The following is a 13,040-nucleotide window of genomic DNA, read 5'->3' on the forward strand; positions in this document are numbered from 1 at the left end:
TTTAACCAAACACTACGAGTCTGAGAGTCGCATTGTAGACCCCGCATAAGCCTTAAACCGTAAGAAAGTAACCAATCGCAGGTGAGTGAGGGGAATAAATGCCTGCGTTTGGTTATGTGTGTTCTTGCGGCTTAAGGCTAAAGCCTCCGCTACAATGATTCTCGGTTCTGTCTACAATGGTCGTAGTCGTAAGAATAATCGACTGCGATTGGTCAATTCTTATCAGTGAACTCTATACATACTGGAATGAGTGATCTATAGTTCTGGCTGTTGCCGAGAGAGAGGTGCGTTGGGTGAATCCTTGTCTCCTTCTAGTACTACCTGATTGGATAATCGCATATAAATGACTCCCTTCTTCTCGTCATTTATATGCGACTATCCAATCAGGTAGTACTAGAAGGAGACAAGGATTCACCCAAACGCACCTCTCTCTCGGCAACAGCCAGAACAATAGATCACTCATTCCAGTATGTATAGAGTTCACTGATTCTTATCGAGCGACTACGACTACGACCATTGTAGACAGAACCGAGAATCATTGTAGCGGAGGCTTAACAGCTTACTTAAAGCAAGGTTGTAAACCACCACTAATAAGAACGCCACTTACAGCCCCGGCTGGATCTTGACACTTGATTATATTTTTATCATATCTTTTCAACAAACCAAGCGCCCCGATAACCTTCGGTCTTGGAAATACAGTACTAAGCTCGAAATAGTATGCGTACAGAAAAACAAAGTGTCAGATCAACTCTTATACAGGGTGTCCCAGGGAGAAAGGTCAATATTCTGGGAGGTGATAGTATCGGTCATTCTAAGCAAAAATGTTCATAAGAACAGATGTCCCATTCCCCACTGTTTCGGAGCTGGAACTACTGGAATGTCTCGTGTATTTACTTTTCTTCTGTATTTACTTTACCCGAGGGGAAAACCGCCGACCAAAATCTTGTACACCAATGTCCACTGGGCATTACTTTATCTCATTATCTTATTTTATCTTATCTTCTCTTTATAATGCCCCAGCAAGGTCTAATGCCCAAACTAATGCCCAAAAAATGCCTAGTAATGCCGCTAATCTGTACACCACATGCCCTCAGCGGTTTCCCCCTCGACTTCACCCTTCGTCCAACCTCATAAGCGTCCGCGGGAATTTACTCTTGTAGAAATTTTCAAAATGCCTCGTCTCAGTACAGTAAGTCAATCTTTTTTAATTCTATAGAGGGGAATAAGAATTATTGACTTTATTTCGATATTGTCTTATTTTTATACTAAATGAGGTTGTGAGAAATGTAAATGCGTCAAGATAGTATTTGTTGTCTCGGTAACAGATATCATTTCTGAGGGCGAAGGAACGAAGGACCAGCAACTACTAACCGATAACGAAGCTAGAGCTTTGGGATTGAGGAAGTGAAGAAACTGTTGGGGGACTTTTTAAAAACCGTGCTTTCTCTTCCAGCTCTCGATGCAGCCGAGGCGAGTTTCGTGCGAACTATCGCGACCGCAACACGCAGAACTTCGTTCCGGAATCGTTGGGGATTTTCTTTATGCCGGGCGAGGATCAGGTCCCTCGTAGTAGGAGCGACTCGTTCTGTATCCTCGCGCATGGATTGCGGTTTAGAACTCGCCCTGCCGTTTTCGTGCGACCGAATTCTACCGTGCGCTCGTTCCGACCGAAGGGGGAGCGACCCCTTCGGCTTCGCGCGTCCCCGAGGGGGGAATTAATTCGTTTACGCGGGAGAAAAAAAAGAGTTCACGGACTTTGCGGCGTAGGTGTGCGAGCGCGCGCGCGCGCGCGCGCTTACGCGCGTATGCGTGCGCGAGTCACAGGATGTGGGGCGAGTTCGTGATAAAAGCGACACATCGAACTCTCTCCGTCCGTCCGCGGAGGATGTGCATCATTCTCTCCGGAGTCTGCGAGCCCGGCCGCGCGAACAAAGGATATGTCGGGCCGAAAGGATGCGACCGGCCGTCGAAGGCCAGCGTGCGCGAGAAAAGAACGCCATTTTTTTACGGGACAAGGGTGCCGCGTCGGGCAGATAAGATCGGCGACGGGAAACACGCCAAGTACACGATTCTCGATTTAATCGCAGAGTTATTCGCTCTCGCCAACAATTTCGGAGAAAGCGAAAATTACCTCTGCCTCCAATTCCGCGAGTGGTATAACGGTTGCGAGTAACCGTTGAATTTCGTTACACTTCTTCCAGCGGCCGTTCCGACATTTTCCATTTACCGTCGTAAACCCCCCCCCCCCCCGATTTATCTAGATAACTTCCTGCCGTTTCGAGAATCGCTTCGACTCCTCCGCGGCCGGAAGCTGACGGCACGGTGTCGCGTTCGGTAATTTAAATACCTCGGGCGGAACAATATTGACAATCGGCCGATGAACCGGCGAGGGATCAGTTTTCTCCTTGCGTTATCTAATCGCGCGTTCTTCGTTCATACGGCTGATAGTATCGTCGTTATCTCGTTTAACGCGATTGCATGATTGGCGCGCGAAGGCCTGACGTATCAATGAAGCCACCGCGGCAGAAAAGGCGCGCGCGCGTTCGCACGGTTCGCAATTAACGCTAAACGCCTGGCACGAATCCACGTCACGCCTCGTACGCGACGTGGATACACGCTGGAGGGGGGGGGGGGGGACCAACCGCGGAATCGCGCGCTTGCATCTCAAGCGTGGAAATTAACGAGGACGGTCTACGTCGAATACGGTGGACCGTGTATCGCTGGCGCGACCGATACGGCTGCGGATTAGATAAATCGCCCACGCACACAGAAACGTCCACCGCTCGAATTGTCATTGCCGCGACGCGCCCACTCGTCGCATGCGTTTATATCGGCGCAAAGACATAACGCGAGAGATCCACAGGTTTTAGGGAAGCCGGAGCCACGATTCGTCATGGACGCGTCTCGCCAAACGTAGAGACCCTGTAATCAGAGACTGGCCACAAGGGTTGGTCAAACTCCTGATTCGTTACGATCGTTACGACCGTAGAAGAGCCTGGTTTCTCTCTCACTCGCAGGAATTTGACAAACTCTTATGGCCAGTCTCTGATTACAGGGTCTCTAGCCGAACGAATCCTTTGGCTATAAAATACAATGTTTCTAGACGCAGAGAGCACGTTGCAGATCAGGCTTCAAAATCCTGCGGTAAACAATCGGCTCGCAGTTGTTCCGTAAAGCCTTGTGTCCACGATCCCAAGAGCCGTGTCCAAGTTTCAAGAAATGTGTAGCCGCCCAACCTGCAGCTTGTACGGAAAAGTTGCAAGTTGACTGGCTACACATTTCTCGGGACTAGAACTTGGACGCGAGGCTTAGGCATAGTCGACTACGATTGGTCAATTCTTGTGTGTCTGACTGTAGCCAATCAACTTGCAGCTTTTACGGAAAATAGATTTAAAAAATGCGTGCAAGTTGATACATTGTTAATACTTTCAGCGTATTGATTTGCTCGTACAAAATAGAACGTCTCTAACCGGAAACGCGCATTTTTGCGTAAAAGCTGCAAGTTGATTGGCTACAAATCTCTTGGATCGTGGACACGAGGCTTAAGAGCAAAAGTTGCGCGCACGTTTCTCTCTGGAGTAAACTCAAGGATCTAGTCCCAGGCTTGAAGATGGACGCCTGTCGCTGGGAAGCCAGTTCACACTTGCGAAACAATTTGACCGCTTTCTAACGTTACGATAATAACGCGAAAATACGGGAGTTACGTAACGACCGCGTCGCATTCGCGCGATCCTAATGCGCGTCGAGGAGGAACGAAAGCGGAAGACCGCCCGAAGTGCGTGAGCTCTCTTCGTTGTTTCCGGAGTTGTCCAGGCGAGCGAGCGCGCGCAATAAAAATCGCAATGAGAATTCGTTAATTTCATGCGCGCTACAGTAATTAACACCCGGCGAGGCCTTTTCCGAGAAACACGAGGCGCATCGTTCGACGACACGACGCGACTCGTGTAATCGATGATCTCTTCTTACATTATGTTTAACATAACCGTACTTGTGTGCGCGCTCGGTTTATCAACGCCGTGTTACGCCTTATTCGAATTACCCGAGCGTGAAACAAAACTCGATACAGAAAGTATCCCACGGATAATATTGATAGGGATACTTTTTATCGCGTCGCGTTGCGAACGTCACATCGCGAAACGCAACGCGACAACGTCCTTTGTTCTTTTGTTTCATTTTAATCCCAGCACTGCCGAGGAAAAACCAAACGACGTTTCTTACGGTAAGCCTCGTCCTCCGCTTCGTTTAATTGTTACGGACTTGAAATGAATAAGGGATAAACGAAGAAAGCGAAGTAGACTTTTCCCCGGCTCGAGAAACTTGTCTTCGAAAGTGCCAACGCCGCGGCGAGGAATGAATGCACAATATTTCGTCTTACGGATTTAAATGGAATAAAAGATAAACGAAGAAAACTAGTCGGATTCTCCCAACGTGAGAAATTTGTCTTTGAAAGTGCCGGGCGCCGATTTTTCACCGAGGCGCGGCCTCGCACTCGCGATAGGGCTTCATTCTGGCCGCGCGCGTTGCAACCCCTCGCGGTTGAATAAACCTCGCGACTCCTCATTACGTAACATCGTACTATTGCAACAGTGAAAGTCACGCACTAAACGTAACACGCCGGCGGCGGACAGATGCGGGGCCTCTGCGGTGTCTTTCAAACGCGGGGAAAAAAGAGAGTCACGTGTGCCGGCGCGTCCCCGCAACGGGGAAGGACAATTATCCGAAGGCCTACTTTTTCCGAGAGACCTGCTTGCTGCACGTACGGCGCTGATAATGATAAAGCGCGATCAATCGGGAACGCGCGGACAACGTGCGTGTCATGTTTGTCGGATGCTAATCGGGAACGCAAATAGATGCACGAAATCGGCGATCAATTATGGATGACCCGATTATCGAGGCGCGCAGTCCTTTCTTCGTCGCGCAATTCGCCGGCTTAGAAGCACGGTCGTGAAATCGTGAAATCAACTATTCAAAACCAGACGCTTAGGCAGCAATTTCCAATAGTTATCCCGACTAGTTACCGTATCGGAGGTGAACGCATTATTCGCACGAAAGTTCGCCGGCCGCCTGCGGGTTCTGCTGCTCGGCGAAGACGAGACTCGGAAATCCGTTCTCGTTCGACCATCGATCGGGTTCATCCCTTTGCACCTGTAACGACGAATTCCCCTCCTATTCACGAGTGCCGTGCGGCGCACAGTGTTTTTACCTCTCGACTCAATCGTCTTGGGGTATTTGAAAAACATCATCCTCCTCTTCGAGGAAGTAAATTTACATTGTAGCGTAACAAAGAGCGCATAAAATAGTCTTACGTCAAGAAGAAAAAGAAGAGGACTTTGAATTACGCCGATACAATGGACGTTCCTCGAATTACGCGCAGTCGTGCGCGACGAACTTTGGCAGGGAAATTGGAGACAATGTGAAACACGAGCCTCAATTAGAGTGATAGATACTCAGCGCTAAGCATGCCGTGGACAATGAGCCGGGGCGAGAGTACAAGACGCTCTCGATGCACGAGACACGGCCCGAGCGGCTCGCACGGAGTGCGTTCCGCGAAATCGAGACGTCGCGTCGACGTACACGGAACGGCAATTAGCCGTTTTACGCGAAAATGACCTTGTTGCGGGAGAGACGGCGCGACATACGCGTTGTCATTCCCGGAAAATCCAGTCACCGTGTGTGCGACACGCGTAGGCACCCGCAATTACTTACCCGCGGCTGCCCGGCGCGTTTCCGCCCCGGGACCGAATCGGAAGTCCCGGTCCGCGCGCGCGGAAACTCGCGGGGTCGAAAATCAAGCCGTCGAAGCCGCTCGGCCGTTAATTTCTCATCGGGGCAAGGATCGCCGTCACTATGTTAATTAAACGTCAAAGTGACGTTTCCGGGTACCGGCCAGACGGTGAATCATCGCGAATCGCAAACGAATCGAATTCCGAGCGACATACGCGAGGAACAGTCATTCCTTTCATGTAGCGCGAGGTTTTCGAGAAGTAGTAATGCTATATCGTGCGGTGTACCGAGGTACGTCGAGTCGTAAAGACTAGTCTACGATGTGCCTTTTGCGATTGGGAACGTTCTATTTTGTAGCAAGCCAGTACGATCGAAAACTGTATCGGCAATGTGCGACTGTACAATTTATTGCACAAAATTTCTACGTGCATTTGTCGGCTGTAGAACAGAAGGTTCGTAAATGCAAGGAGCACATTGTAGATCTGGCTTAACGCCTTTAAAACAGGTCCTTCCAAAGTTTCCCCCCTCGTCAATTTAACGTCCGACTAGTGTTCTCTCAGAAGAAAGTAAATCATTGTTGCAACGAAAATATCACTGAGAAAAGATTCCATCGGATAAACCGATTAAATAGTGTTTCCGATGGTAAATTTTTCCGATTAAATTATGGATCACATTTTTCATCGAATACAGCCGTTTGTTATTACGTAATTGGATTATCCGATTATATTTAACCGGACATTTTTCGCAGAGCCGGCTCCGACCTCTTGATAAATTAGCTACAAGTTAAATCACATGATTTTGTTTTTCTTTTTAAATCCGACGAAGATAGACACACAATTTAACTATTAGCTTAATAAGAGACTGAGAAAAAAAAACCGGCCTTCAGCGATATAAAAACCAAATTAATTGTAGAGCTTCCGCTGCGTCAGGCAAATCTCGACGATCTCGCGTTAAACCAACTTCGATGAGTGAGCGAGAACACGAGTTGATTCGCGGGACGTGAAAATCTCGCTTCGTAAAGAATACGACTTTCAACAGCGCCCGCATCAGATATCCCGTCCGATCTATACCGAGGCGATATCGCGACAGCGAAAACAAACATTTCTATCGCGTCCGACGTCATTCATGTTCGCCGTACTCGCGAGGCATCGGACGGACCCCGCCTGCGATCATCCGGCGCGGCTCATAGCCGCACCATGCGGGTAGAATAACTCGGTTCCCCGTTCGCAGCTTCCATTCCCCCTCGCGCTCTCACGGCCTTCGTCATTCTCTCGTCCCTCGTTGCCCCCCCCCCCCCCCGCCCCGGTCCCTCTTTCCCTCAATGACGTAGTGTCACTCTGCGGCGAGCGTGGCTCTTTCACGACTCCGTATTCCGCTCCGAGCGATTCGCGCCGTCGGCCGTAGGAGGAGGCCCGAGATAGCTCTGGCTGCGCTCGAGTAAATGGGACGCGGTGCTCCCGGTGGCACGCTTTGTCTCCGACTCGGTCGGAGTTGTCGTCATTGTTACCTTCGCGTACAATCGTATACTCGGCGTAGGACGCGCGGGGTTTTAATTCGCGCGGCAACAAAGCCGCCCGGTCGGAAGGCTATCGAGCGAATGAATCACCGTTTGGATGCTGCATAAGCGCGAATTCTGCGGTCGGGATAAACATATGGCGTTAGAGCGTTGCAGATAACGAAAAATAATATATGTGAGTCAGAGCCCGGGGCAGCGTAACCGGAAGGAGATGATCAACGGCCAATCCACTGGCGACGGTCTATCTTATCATCGCTCTTCAAACATTCAAGGTTCACTCGGCTCTTGAAGTAGACGTAAAAAAAAAATAAGAACTAGCACAGAGGGACTCCACAGAGAGTGTGTGTGTGTGTGTATTACCGCGAATGTTAGCCAAATTAGAGATCTCCGGGTAATGAGGAAGGAATGCGCGCCCGCAACATCCTGCGCCTCGAAGGAGCCTCTCATTAGCTTAATTCGCGTTTCCGCGGAATTCGCGTCTTATGCGGAAATCGCGATAATTCCTCTGCGTCGGAAAAAAAAACAGAAACATCTGCGGCTCCCGGTTGCTATTGTTTTGCGATCTTATCGAGGTGTCGCGATGTCGCTCGATAACTCATGCGACATTCCGCTCCTCGCTCGAGTTTCCCGAACTCGTGCGACGGTAAAATCAACGGAGTTCTCTCTCTCTCTCTCTTTCTCTTTCTGTCTCTCAGAAACGATTGGTCGACTCGACGTCGATGAATATCTTCACCGTCTTTGACCTCGTCACGATTGTTTTAATGTTAATCGAGTAATTACGAATATTTCCAGGGGGCGTCTGTAAAAGCGTCTTTCGGCCAATTCTGCGTAGAGTACATAAATACGTACTCTCTAAAAATCAATTAGTGAATTATCACTGGAAACAGTGAATAGCCACTGATTTGCAGTTATAAGTATACTACTGAAAATTTCAGTGGTATACTTATAACTGTAAATCAGTGGCTATTCACTGTTTCCAGTGATAATTCACTAATTGATTTTTAGAGAGTACGGTGTGAAATTTGTACACTGAGAAAACTGTTCATCGGATAAACCAATCAAATAGTGTTTCCGATGGTTAATTTTTCCGATTAAATCATGGATACATCCGATGAAATTTATCCGATAAAATGCAGTTGCCGATAAAATTTAATCGGAAAACCGATCATATTTTTTATCGGATATACAATTTAATTGGATATATCCGTTTGTTATTATGTAATTGGATTATGCGATTATATTTAATCGGACATTTTTCTGAGTGTACTTAACAATTTCATTCGTGGGGTAAACCGCTGAGGGCATTGTGATGCACAGACTTGCGGCATTACTGGGCATCAGGCCTTGCTGGGGCATCATAAAGATAAAGTATGATGAAACACGACTAGACAAGATGAAACAAGATAAATAAGATAGTGTAAGATAACAAGCTAAAGTAATTCCCACTGGACATTAGTAGGCGTTGGTGTACATGATTTTGGTCAGCGGTTTACCTCGCGATTTAATTAAACAACGGAGCCGAAAGAAACTATAAAATGTGTTGAATAAAAAATGTAGTTGTCCTCTTAACTACAATTTGCGCCAAAATAAGAAATTGTGCTACACGCGATAGTTAAAAATAACAACATATTGAGTCGGGGCGACTTTGCTCACCGAGTTAAATTTAGCACTACAAATTTAACAGTGCATATACCGCACTGAGAAAAATGTCCGATTAAATACAAGCGGATAATCCAATTACATAATAACAAACAAATATATATCCGATGGAAAATATGATCGGTGTTTCGGTCAAGTTTCATCGGTAACTGCATTGCATCGGATATATCCATAATTTTATCGGAAAAATTAACCATTGGTAAAACTATTTAATTGAATATGAAATCTTCTAGGTCGCCAGTAATAATTAAGAAGTCCAGTATACTTAATTATTTGACCATAACTGGCAAAATTTTCTTTTCTTTGTTTAAGAAACGCTATACGTTTCGACCATGGTTTTTGGTCCTTTTTCAAGCAATCTGTTACACGTAGATCTAATTTAATTGGTTTATCCGATGGAAATTTTTCCCAGCGTGCGCTTTCCGACTTTACACTGATTCGATGCACAGAGTTAGCCGACAGGCAACCGGAAATCTCACAGAGGTGTTCGCGGCTGCTGGATCAACGTTACGTGCGTTATGCGAGAACAATTCTAACGAGGTCGCAGACGACAGAGACCGGTATTCGACGTCAGTCATCTGTCGACGTTCGATCGACATCGATTCGACGAATCACTTTAAGGCTGGAACCGTTTCCGAGGAAGGATCTCGGCGTCGACAAACCGCGGCGACGAAAATAGAAGTGATTACTGGCGTGGGATCAGAAATAGCTCGCGGGCGACGAGAGACTCGTCTCGCGCCAAACAATCTGTTGTTTTGTCTCGCGACGTGTCGCGAGGCACGTTCGCGGGCGTCAGTGCTGCTGCATTCGGCTGTCTAGGTGTGTTTTCGCTGCGTTAATTCACCCTTTGTCTCTTTCTAACTGTCCCCTTAATCAACCGAAAAGAACAACACTCGACTGCGGTTGGCCCATTTCTTAAGGCTGATCTACAATACATGCACTGAGAAAAATTTTCATCGGATAAACCAATTAAATAGTATGTCCGATGGTTAATTTTTCCGATTACGTTTTCCAATTAAATTATGGATATATCCGATGAAATGCAATTACCGATGAAATTTGATTAAAAAACCGATCAAATTTTTCATCGGATATAGAATTTAGTCAGATATATCCGTTTGTTATCATGTAATTGGATTATCCGATTATATTTAATCGGACATTTTTCTCGGTGTGGAGTAAGCTGGAGTAAGGAAATAAATCCATTTTATTTCTTACTCCTACTTCAGCTCTTATAGGCTTACTCTCGGTGAATCAAAATGCCATCAATCAGTGTTACAAATATTTTAAAAATTATGCCCGTACTTCAGCTTCCTTACACCAAAAGCTAGAAGTTAGGGCTCTCCCTTACTCCTTACTCCACGTATTGTAGACCAGCGCTTAGGGCTCAGGGTTTAAATCACCTAGTAGACTGGGGGGGGGGGGGGGGGGCTGAGCAGAATGGCTGTACTCTGTCTTGTACTCTTAAAACAATCTTTTATGTTTTAAATCGTTGTCTCAAACGCACAATAACTCTTGCGACTTAAGAATACAAGACAGCCATTCTGCTCCGGCCCTGGGGCTTCGGCTCGGTTTCACCAACGTCGTTTAACTTTAAGCACAGCTTAATTCGTTCTTTACCTGTTGCTCTAGAAAGAGACAAACACGAATTAAACTAAGATTAAAGTTAGGCGACGCTTGGTGAAACCGGGCCTTGGAAGGAGACAAAGGATGAATGAAACTAATTGCCAGATCGACGGTGGAGAAAGCCGAGATGAGATGTCTGTCAATGGTAGAAGGACGCTTATGATTCTCGGGGGTTACATCAGCCGATGCGTCATCGTTCGTGGGGCCCTTGGCCTCGTATTTCCTTAGGGCCAGTTTCATTTCTATCTTGGGCCCGACTTCGCCAACGTCGCTTAACTTTAAGCTTGTTAGCTCAATTCGTTCTTTGCTTGCTCCCAACTCTACAAAGAGACAAACACGAATTAAACTAACAATAAGATTAAAGTTAGGCGACGTTTGGTGAAACCGTGCCTTAGACCCGGTTTCACCAACGCTGTTCAACTTTAGGCTCAGCCCAATTCGTTCTTTGCCTCTTTTCAACCGTTACTTTAGAAAGAGACAAACGTGAATCAAACGAGGATTAAAGTTAAGCGGCGTTTGGTGAAACCGTGCCTTATCCTGAAAGAAGAGACAGCGCATCGAGAAACCTTCGGTTAGCGGTTGACCGACGTTTGCGAAACTGGCCCTTAAGGCTGGTCTGCATGTGGAGTAAGCTGGAGTAAGGAGTAGGAGTAAGGAAATAAATCCATTTTATTTCTTACTCCTACTTCAGCTCTTAGGCTTACTCTCGGTGAATCAAAATGCCATCAATCAGTTACAATTATTTTAAAAATCATGCCCGTATTTCAGCTTCCTTACACCAAAAGCTAGAAGTTAGGGCTCTCCCTCACTCCTTACTCCACGCTTACTCCACGTATTGTAGACCACGCATAACAACTCGTTCGCGGCCGCGTTCTCCGCTTTGGCGGGCAAGCGCCAGGCCAAATTGAAGTCGCTGGACGCGCGTCCGTGCGACGCGGCAGGCCGGCAGGATCTGCCCGGCCGTCCCGACCCCGATGGGAGCCGAGCGGACCTACGGGCGCCGCCGAGAGGTAACGGACCTTCGAGACGAGCGGAGCGAGAGAAAACCGGTCGCGGAGTGCGACTTTTACGCGGCCTCACCGCGTCACGAAACGTTCGCGCATACCAACGCGGGCTCCCAAGGACTCCGGCTCTCGCGGCAGGCACAGTCGTGCACGGCGATCGTAAACGCCGCTCATTCACGAACGTGCCTCGACGAATAGGAGTCTCCGCGGAGCATCGTACGATCCGTGACGCAGGGACGAGAGGTCCTTCGGAAGGGAATTCCGGAAACAAAGAAATGCAACCCCCCACCAAGGGCCGTGGGTACCGGAATGCGCTCGGGACCGGAGATTTCCGTGCCCGGGTGAGGAAAAAAGAAATGTAGAGAGACGAGCGAGAGATCGCGCATCTCGCATTCTAGATCATGTCCGCGCGCGCGCGCGCGCTCGCGCGTCGATCGCCGCCGGTGAAAGCCGCGCGATTAAGCGACGACGGTTTGGGCCGCGCAGCGATTACGTCGCGCGGCCCTCTCGAACGCGCTGGCATTTTCTCTCCGACGCACCAATTTCGCGTACGCGACACCGTTACACTGCCCCCCCGAGTCACGTTCCAACGCGGTCGAGCGGGCAAAAACTGGGCCGCGCCAGCTGGATGAAGTTCTATTACACGGTCCGGCGAACGTGTCGGGGGGGGCGTCGCTTCCTCGTCGCGGCGAGTCGAGCGCGTCTCCTTATCAATCGCGATCGCGTCGCAATAGCGCGATCTTACTTGATTACGCGCGCCGTAAACCTTGGTCCGCGCTATCCGGGATATCGGTCCGGGCAAACAAGACGCGCGGGTTCCAGCTACGCTTGTAATTGCCGCGAGACACTGCCGTGTCCCGCGAATAAACGGTATCCAACTTGATCGACGCGCCCCGGGGCTCTGTTCCGCGCGCACGATTACCGACAATTCGGTCGCGCAGCTCTTTTTACACGGCGGAAAAGCTGCGCGAGCGTCGCTAACGATTCCGACGGTCGTCGGTAAGCGTTGGTGTACGGGACAACCCCCGGTCGTTCGCGCGATCGCGATCGCTACGCGGGATCTTTATCCGGTGGCTCCGGATAATCCGAGTCCCGCCCGCCGCCTCCGCCGCCGCCGCGCGGCGTCAATCGCGGCGACACGCAGGAGAGGAGAGTCGGTGGATCCGTCCGGCGCGGACGGGACGACGCACCGCCGCCTGTTTCTTCCCTGGCGAAATTGCGCGCACGGAGCCGCGCGCTGTCGCAATTGTGCGCGCGGCGAGAATCGATTCTACTCACTTTCTCATCCTCCGCGAGACGCGTGTATTAGCCTGGCGTGCACGCGCGTGGGCCCAGCGAGGAGGTGCACGAGTGGACGGGCCTTCACGCGCAAAAACCGGAGAATGCGCCGTGGACGTACGCACTACCGACGCGGTATCTACCATTCAACTGAGGCGAACCGCCGCGAGGCATCCCGGTCCGGCCGGTCGCCAGCCAGCGGTTAGCGTTGTGCCCCCTCCACTCGGCCGCTC

The 13,040-nt window shown here is 49.2% G+C and overlaps 1 protein-coding gene across 2 annotated transcripts in view; it reads right to left on the minus strand.

Annotated features, from left to right (window-relative positions):
* Window positions 1–13,038, minus strand: part of LOC105570070 (multiple epidermal growth factor-like domains protein 10) — a 26,804-nt gene extending 13,766 nt beyond the window's left edge. For both annotated transcript variants that reach the window (XM_012027015.1, XM_012027014.1), the window contains exon 1: window positions 12,808–13,038. The gene's annotated coding sequence lies outside the window, so the exon portion shown is untranslated. The remainder of the gene's footprint in view (window positions 1–12,807) is intronic.
* Window positions 13,039–13,040: the final 2 nt, after the last annotated feature.

This window comes from Vollenhovia emeryi, unplaced genomic scaffold (assembly GCF_000949405.1).
Source record: "Vollenhovia emeryi isolate VEMERY1.0 unplaced genomic scaffold, V.emery_V1.0 DF939122.1, whole genome shotgun sequence".
In the NCBI taxonomy this organism is placed as follows: domain Eukaryota; kingdom Metazoa; phylum Arthropoda; class Insecta; order Hymenoptera; family Formicidae; genus Vollenhovia; species Vollenhovia emeryi.